The sequence below is a fragment of the Schistocerca cancellata genome, chromosome 1 (assembly GCF_023864275.1).
Source record: "Schistocerca cancellata isolate TAMUIC-IGC-003103 chromosome 1, iqSchCanc2.1, whole genome shotgun sequence".
Classification (NCBI taxonomy): domain Eukaryota; kingdom Metazoa; phylum Arthropoda; class Insecta; order Orthoptera; family Acrididae; genus Schistocerca; species Schistocerca cancellata.
In genome coordinates, this window is record NC_064626.1 from 978,923,904 (window position 1) to 978,932,971 (window position 9,068).

Consider the following 9,068-nt stretch of genomic DNA (forward strand, 5'->3'; position numbering starts at 1 on the left):
CAGGATATGTCAATCTAAACAAACGGCTATAAGAAATCCGACGTGCGTTAGTGAAATCTTCCTTCAGGAAAATACTGTCCTTGAGTAGGAAATGCTGTTTCACTATGTAACCTCCCCCTCTCTTATCGACCTTAATGATAGTGAAAAATGAAACCGCGTGTACCTAATGGGAATTTTGGAAAAGCAATCGTCACCGAAGTTAACCTGTCGGTAAAGAGGGAGGAAAGGGTTCCATCTGAATGAAAGGAAAAATGCAAATGAAACTGGTGGAAATTAATTTTGGAAAAGGGGTAAAGTTAATAAAGAAAGTAAATGAACGGCTGTTACGTTAACAATCAACTAGCGGTAATTAGATATTTGAGATTTGGGGGAAATTACGGTCGCCAGTCCTAAGGACAATTACTATAGTAACTGAAAAAAAAGGTTATTACACATATAATTAGCACTAGAAGCGTGGCAACTGAAGGTTGACACGTTCAGTGTGAAAACTGAAAGTTTGTCAGAAGTAATAAATTTCGCTACACTCTGACTTAATTTAGCAAATGAATTAATAAAACAGGAAAATCGGAAGTTAATTTAGTGACTGAAGTTAATAGTGAGCTTTCTTTCTGAAGCACATCGAAATTCAGTAAAATACAGTTAGTCTTGGACTACCTCAACAATCATTTCTAAAGCTACTTGAATCTACGCAATTTAGAAAGAAGAGATTTAACCTTGAACTTGAATTAAACGATTCTGAACAATTAACAATAGTAAAATTTAGTACGTACCAAGCTGAGCTGCAGTCACAGGTAAGCTAAAATACGGTAACAAAACTCGCACTCTTAATTTGTGCTTGCGTAATCTAATATAATAGCCAGCTATGAATACTTTGACTGAACTTTGAAATTAAAGCAGTGAAATCGAATTTGAATTTCAACGACACTCGGGTTCATTCCGGAAAAGGAAGGGACCCTGCTTGGTAATGCAATTGGGACAATTGAGCAACAAACGTTCATGCTAAGTTGCTGTAATTATAGTTACGAAAATGGTACAGTTTGAAAAGCTGAGGTCTGCCATACAGTTCTAAAACTTTACTTGCTTCCAGTCTTCCTTGTTGGTTGATTGAAGGTTTGAAGCCGTCGATCGAGGAGGTGGCGACAGTCACTCATAGTCGGCCGTCGCTGTTGCAGAAGCTGGATGTTGGCGCGCCTTCTTCTCGACACGGTCACCAGGCGAAACGGGCTCTTGATGTGCGCCAGCTAATGCTTCCCGTCCGCGACACCATTTCAGAAACTATCATCGCAAGTCGAGCGCAATTACATGCTGCCAAACCCCGAAAGCGCGGCAACTCGCGGGAGCGTCACACAACACACCTCCACTCGCTACTCCCGCCAGACTCTCTCTGCCCGCGCTCCACGCGGCCGAGTTAACACTACCATAGATCCTACACACTTTGTTTCTTCACACGACCTATCGATGTAATCGTTCGATAGCAGTTTTCCCTAGGCAAGACCCAGCGTAAAAATACAAATAATATTTACAAAACAACCAATTATACATCGACATAAATGCATAAATATATATATACAAACAGTATTACAATATATAAAGAGACAGAAATGTCATATATTCAGGTAACAAAAATAAGGAAAACAAATTTATAGTACAATAGGTGCAAATAGGAGGATATGCATTTCCGGCGTTACAACTACTGGCCGCTAGTTAAAGTATCACAAGAAGCAGCTTACCGCATGGTCACCTCTCCTTAGTCGTCTTTATTTTGAATAGTCCAAAAACACTCAGGAAAGTGACTTCGTTTGTCATGCGATAACCGAGGTAGGATGGTACGTACGGAAATATGTTCCCTTGTATCAGCAGTTTGGTTGCTCTGAATAACATCGCCGCAAAGACGGTCGGAGCGTCCGTTTAAATTGTGGATATTGTTTCAAAATGACGCGTTCTATTGCCCAAAGTGATTTTATTTGAAGTTCCGCTCTATTTGATTATAGAATCTGCCGAAATATTGATAGTAAAGATTATTATTTTAAATACAGCTTACAATTGTCAATAAACAACAATCGGTACCCTTTATGACTTCAGCATCCAGAAAATTTTGTTTTGTCCCACTGGAGTTAAGCATCCCCAGTTTGGGTACCACAGGTTTAGTTACACTTGGCATTTCAGCTCATATGGACAGTAGTATTGGTTCAGTTGAGGCAGTGAATGGAAGGAGGTAGCACCCCGCGACAAGGGGGCAGTCCTCCATGCAGTGTGATCGAAACATGGGTTGATGATAAGATTTAACGTCCCGTCGACATTGTGGGCGTAACTTCGTCCACAGCCTAGATTCAGTGACTGAAAGGTTCAACAAATGCGGATTAGTCTACGTCTGGACGATGTCTGCGTTGGATTGGACTGGTGGCGTGCGTGCCTCCGGCGTACGGAAATCACGATCAGCTCAGAAGCTATCATTGTGACCGATGCTTTAGCCAGCATTATCAAGCGTCATAGCGACCGATCTCCAAGCGTTGAATTTTGTGGTGCCACAGGATACGACAAGAAATCCAGATTGTGGCGAAGAAAACAGCAGTTCTTTCTAATGAAACTAAGGTAAAGAAAGTAAGAGAGCATTATACTTACTAATACGTTACAAAAGAATGCATAAATTGTATGCAAAATATTTTGATATCATGTTTACACGCGAAAACCTTCTAGAATAGTTACAAATAACTGTTGTATTTCGATAAAATTGATAAAAAGTTAATTTCTCTGCAGAACTACTAGAGGATGCGCAATACACTTTCTTTGTCCATAAAATATCGCAGGTACAAAACAACTTAAAAATAGTTATGATTTACTTTTAGCCAAGTATGTTGTCACATAGTACGAAAACAGTACATAATCCTGCACTGCCGGCCGCGGTGGTCTAGCGGTTCTGGCGCTGCAGTCCGGAACCGCGGGACTGCTACGGTCGCAGGTTCGAATCCTGCCTCGGGCATGGGTGTGTGTGATGTCCTTAGGTTAGTTAGGTTTAAGTAGTTCTAAGTTCTAGGGGACTTATGACCTAAGATGTTGAGTCCCATAGTGCTCAGAGCCATTTGAACCATTTTGAGCCAATCCTGCACTGAAATTTTAACAACGTGATGAGAAAAACTAGTTATGTATCTGAGCCTAATTCTCGCCGAAATTAACTACAAGGTTGTTTTAAACAATCTTCAATTTGGCCAAAACTATGATAGAGCTCACACTTCATTTCACTGCCCTCCACTGAAACGCCTTAAGGCCGGCATTTTTAAATCAAATTTTGCACTGCTTAGGATTCTGATCTATAGTGAACATTTTTCGATAATTTCATTTTAATAAGAGGTGGTGAGATGCGCATGATTACAAAAATTTGTCCTCTTTATGTACAATGATTAAGCTAAGTATCTTGTTAAAGGAAGCTCATTGCACATAACTTAGTGAACAATGATGATGGGATTTCAGTTACGTAGTGCAGCCTGCGGCTTATCTGTTTTCAAGCGTACAAAATCAACACAAAGTCTGGCATAGAAACTATACCGTTTAAAAAAATATTCATCCTGAGTCTGCAGTACGTCGTTGTCTCTAAAGGCGATGTCTTCAACATAAAACACACACACATCTCTGTTTCAGTTTTATTCCACCATTGAAGGTGGGGCACATCCAGTATCAGCACGTTACTTTGAATAAAACAAGTATCCCAACTGAAACAACCAGAGCTCTTGATAATTTTGTCTTTAACGTTTGGTGATTCAGTGAAATAAGTTAATAAAGTTTGAATAGGCTATACCTATTTTAAATGTAGTAATCTCAAGTGAAACACGCAATATATTGGTAACGAGTCACTCATACGTAATGGTTTCACAAAGGTTTTATGCAAGCTATACTTCCGTCATCAAGTGGCTGAAACTATTTACAGTTTATTATAAATGTTTTGGATATTTAGTATTTTATTTAACTGAGAAACGATTACTACTGTGCATGAGCCCATAGAATTAACTATAAATGTAAAGTAATTATATATGAAAACATGGCGTATCTGTAGTTGTAAGTGTATTAACTATGTACGTAATTAACACCACCAGCATGATATGTTTGACAGCTAAATATCTTCACGCAGCCTGCTCATAAGAACACATAGTTCATCTAGAAGTCCATAATTTGCACTCAATAGACAACCTAGGCCACAGCACACAAATAAATACACAGTACACGCATCAGACAGATTTAAATCTTGTCACTTCTCCTTTACATAATAACCGTTAGAAGCCGAAAAGGACAGCCTAATCGCCTTTATTTTTTTACTTCAGATACCCAGAAAATGACATTAAGATTTAAGCCCGTGGAGCTCTTACTATGAGAGCAACATAAGGACAACGTAATCGCCTTTATTTATTTTAGTTTTTGGGTCATATAGCCAAGGAAATGATATGGAGCGGTACAAATGAGCTTAAAGTTTAAGCCCGTGGACTCTTACAGTGAAATGCAACGATAACAGATACAAGGGGTAAGTAGGGTTAATATCATGAAACTTTATTTCTTAACCCACAGCAATACAGCGAAATAGATGTAAATAATCCAAGACGTGACGTTTATCACAAAGCCAACAATTGTGTGCCAAAATAATGATGAAAATATCTAGCTGTATTCAGTAGTAGTGTAACAATGAGGCTAGCAGTAGTGATAATGGCGTGACTTGGGTTGTAGTTAAATCTGAAGTAAAAGGGAAGTAAACAGTATGTTTGTAACCAGGTTTTGATTATGCGTGCTGTTTGCATCATGGCACTAGTACTATAATAATGTTGTCCTGTCTCATACGAAACACTCGAATTGCCAGTACATTTATATTACATGGCTCAGAGTCTCCATATAACTTCTGTAACGTGGTATGGGATCAGAATATGAGCCGGAAAACATAAATAGTCTGACACATTTTTCTCTACGTCACTAGTTTTTGTTGTTTGTTTTGCATCTTTCATTCACAACTCTTGAGAGCAGAACAGACTGTTGTGGAACGTTATGAGTGAGGTGGTTCCAGTTGGGAATATTTGGGGGGGGGGGGGGGGGAGTTTTAGTTCCAACATTCGACAAATAACATCCAAAAGCCTTGGTTGGAAAGGGTGACGAAATTATTCCACTAATCCTGGGGACAATTTAAATTACGTGGCTTTTTAACATCTTCCATTCCCCACGGCTTAGGACTGGGTGGTCTGCTGTAGAATAAAGACTGCTGTTTTCACGCAAATAACAAATATGCCTATGAGCTGAGGGTAGGATAGATTGGCTTCCTGTTGGGATAATTTGGGATATCGTTTTGGTCGAGGAACTTTACAGCAAGAAGTGCATTGTTCCATACATCTTTGCTAACTCTTACAGAAGACTTGCATTGCAGTGCAAGTTACCGTGGTTAGAGACAGAAAAAAAGTAACATTTGATAAGACTGTTTTCGAGATTGCGTTGTTGGCCCGAAAGCATCGATCATTGGAATGAGTTTCTGATGTCGCTTAGAATGGCGAAAACAACAGCTCTGTGGTATAATGGGAATAGATACGACTAACGGCTCAAGATGTGGCACAAGTAACAGAGTATGTGATTACAATGATGTACTAATTTACTTGGATGTGTTGTGTTACAGAAACAGATGGCAGGCTGAAAAAGTAAGCTTTCAAAGCCTAACTTAAAAATACGTTCTCGTCTGGGAATACTACCATACTATTGATCTACCACATCCAACTCTTGCATAGCGAATACATTGAAGGTAGAACCCCAAGAATCATAAAACTATGAACGTTACTCAAATAGCACAAAGGACAGGCTTCAGGAAATCAATATTCGATTATTCACTACATGGTTATCGCCTGTCGTAGGTTATATCTATCGAGTTTCTCTTTCGCAACGAACAGACCCTTCAGGTGTGGACAATTGATATATCCGTCTATAGTTTGACTGTTGCCATAGGGTTCGACGGATGTGTCTGTCCATAGTATACTTTGATTTGTAGCTAATTATTGGAACTTCAGCCCGCAGGTGTAAAATGTTTTAGTTAATATTCCCTCGTCAAGTTCACCCCTCTCGTCTTTTAAGACTACAGGGTTATTACAAATGATTGAAGCGATTTCACAGCTCTACAATAACTTCATTATTTGAGATATTTTCACAATGCTTTGCACACACATACAAAAACTCAAAAAGTTTTTTTAGGCGTTCACAAATGTTCGATATGTGCCTCAACGTTTTTTTCGCAGAAGAAAAAGGGGCCGTAAACTTTAAACCGTGAGATTGCACAAAACACGTTATCTTTTGGTGAATTGCGAATTTGCTGCACGAATGCGTGAGGATTCTCTACCGCCCAGATTCGCACATTGTGTCTGTTCACTTCACCATGTTGCTTCATCACTGAAAACAAGTTTCGCTCTGAACGCATCCTCTTCCATGAGCTGTTGCAACCGCGCCGAAAATTCAAAGCGTTTGACTTTGTCATCGGGTGTCAGGGCCTGTAGCAATTGTAAACGGTAAGGCTTCTGCTTTAGCCTCTTCCGTAAGATTTTCCAAACCGTCGGCTGTGGTACGTTTAGCTGCATGCTTGCTTTATTCGTCGACTTCCGCGGGCTACGCGTGAAACTTGCCCGCACGCGTTCACTGCAGGCCGACCCGTTGATTTCCCCTTACAGAAGCATCCAGAAGCTTTAAACTGTGCATACCATCGCCGAATGGAGTTAGCAGTTGGTGATCTTTGTTGAACTTCGTCCTGAAGTGTCGTTGCACTGTTATGACTGACTGATGTGAGTGCATTTCCAGCACGACATACGCTTTCTCGGCTCCTGTCGCCATTTTGTCTCAGGCGGCAGAAACCTGAAGTGCGGCTTCAGCCGAACAAAACTTTATGAGTTTTTCTACGTATCTGTAGTGTGTCGTGACCATATGTCAATGAATGGAGCTACAGTGAATTTATGAAATCGCTTCAATCATTTGTATTAGCCCTGTATGTATTCTTGGCTAGTTATAACGTTTTTCATTATTTATGCCACTAGGGACACAAATTACGACAGTCTGTGCTGAAGAGGAAGTAACTTCTCGAACTGTTGGAGTTTACTCGGAGAGGGTCATGGTGTTAACTGTATTTACGCTAGTCCACATTTGGTTAACTGACAGTAATAATGTCATATGACCTATAGACCTCATGCAGATCTTTCACCTGGGCGTAACTTCGGCAACTTCTGTATCCCTGAGCGACGGCACCTCGCGTACCCAGCCGGTCACCTCTCCATGTCCTGACACGGCCTGACGTCGCGTAACTTAGGTGTTCGGCAGAGAACCTGTGTTTCCAACGCAGCAAGGCCGTTTGCGGTTGACAAACTAACGAGCAAAAATGCGGATGTCGTCGAACTATTCAGTAGATCAGAAAGGAGTTCCCTGACTTCAAGCAAAATAAAAAACTTAATTAAGGTCAACCGAAGTAAGCGTACAGTAACAAGCGGACGATGATGAAATAGAAATAAGGGGGGACGTCGTGATGGAAAGTACGTTCAGTGACTTACGCGCAAAAACCAAGTGACATGGATTGGTACAAGAATAATGAAGGTGCGTGTAGGAGCAGTTTCCAGTTGCAAAGCTATCAAATAACCAGAAACAGACTGAAAAAATATTAACAGTGGATTTTTCCGATTTATTAACCGTTGCATGCTTCAACACATAAGTTCTTTTTTTTAAGGAAACCGTGGCAGTAAAAAATAAAAATAAAAAAAGAAGAGTGGAGTTCATGATTAGTCTCGAGGAACAGTTGGCCGTATCTTCCAAGCAGTAAGGGTTACCACTCGAGCCCCTAGCTCCAACACCAAAAGTATCTCGCCTTATGGCCCGGCAATTCCAACATCTTTAGCACACTGAAGCAGAGACTTACAAGGAAGTGTGAGAATCCACGAGAAGAGGCCACCACACGGCGACATTTAATTCTTGTAGAGGATGTGAAGTTCCTCCCTGCACAGCACCCTGTTTTCAAACATTGATTATGTGAAAATAAAATTTCGTTCTCTTTTTTAATACATTACTTTCTATCCTCAACCACTTTAGTTTTGATTCGTAAAGTAAAATCAACAATGGAGTGTTTAATGAGTGAGCAAGGAACATAGAGCATCAGTGCCAGCCAGCGCTAGGGGAAAATACCAACTGTGGCTGAGGACCGAGCAAAAAATGTACCTACTTAGGGCACTAATCCAAACGACCTACTCGTTTGAATAAACTTTGCATCACTGATATACGAGATTTTTTTAAACGGCAGTTGCAGATGACTATAGCCTGATTAAAATTACTTGACAGTTGACTTCTGTCACTTGCACCTACAGTGTTGCGGCAACCTGTTGTAGGAGACACAAAGGCACGGCGCGTCGCATCACAAGTGCTATTAATGTATAACGCGGAGAAATGTTGGAAGCGACCGCAACGATGTACGACTGGCGGAAATGGGAGTTGCTCTGTCGAAAGATGATTTTAAATGACCAATGACTGAACTGCAGCGCTTTGTAGCCACGAATTTGAATTCATGTCCTAATCTAACCAGAACCTCGTGTTGTGCAATGCGATCAAGAGCGAACAATAATTGGCGGCAGAACTGCACTCACGATCGCTTTGTTCGCTGTGATTAAAGCTAACCTCTGCAGCCGGCCGCGGTGGCCGTGCGGTTCTAGGCGCTTCAGTCCGGAACCGCGGGACTGCTACGGTCGCAGCTTCGAATCCTGCCTCGAGCATGGATGTGTGTGATGTCCTTAGGTTAGTTAGGTTTAAGTAGTTCTAAGTTCTAGAGGACTGATGACCTCAGATGTTAAGTCCCATAGTGCTCAGAGCCATTTGAACCATTTTTGATCAAGTGCTCATAATTTTAAAAGTATGCGTTTTAGAGCACATGTTTGCCGGTCATTTTTTTCTTATTTTGTTCCATACTACCACTTCCCAAAATATGGAAAGTAAAGAACTTGCAGTAGAAGAGATTTGTTTCACAGTATCGAAGATGAAAAATTCCTCGAAGCTCTTGAGGTATGCATTTTCGACGCTATTTCTACTGAGACCTT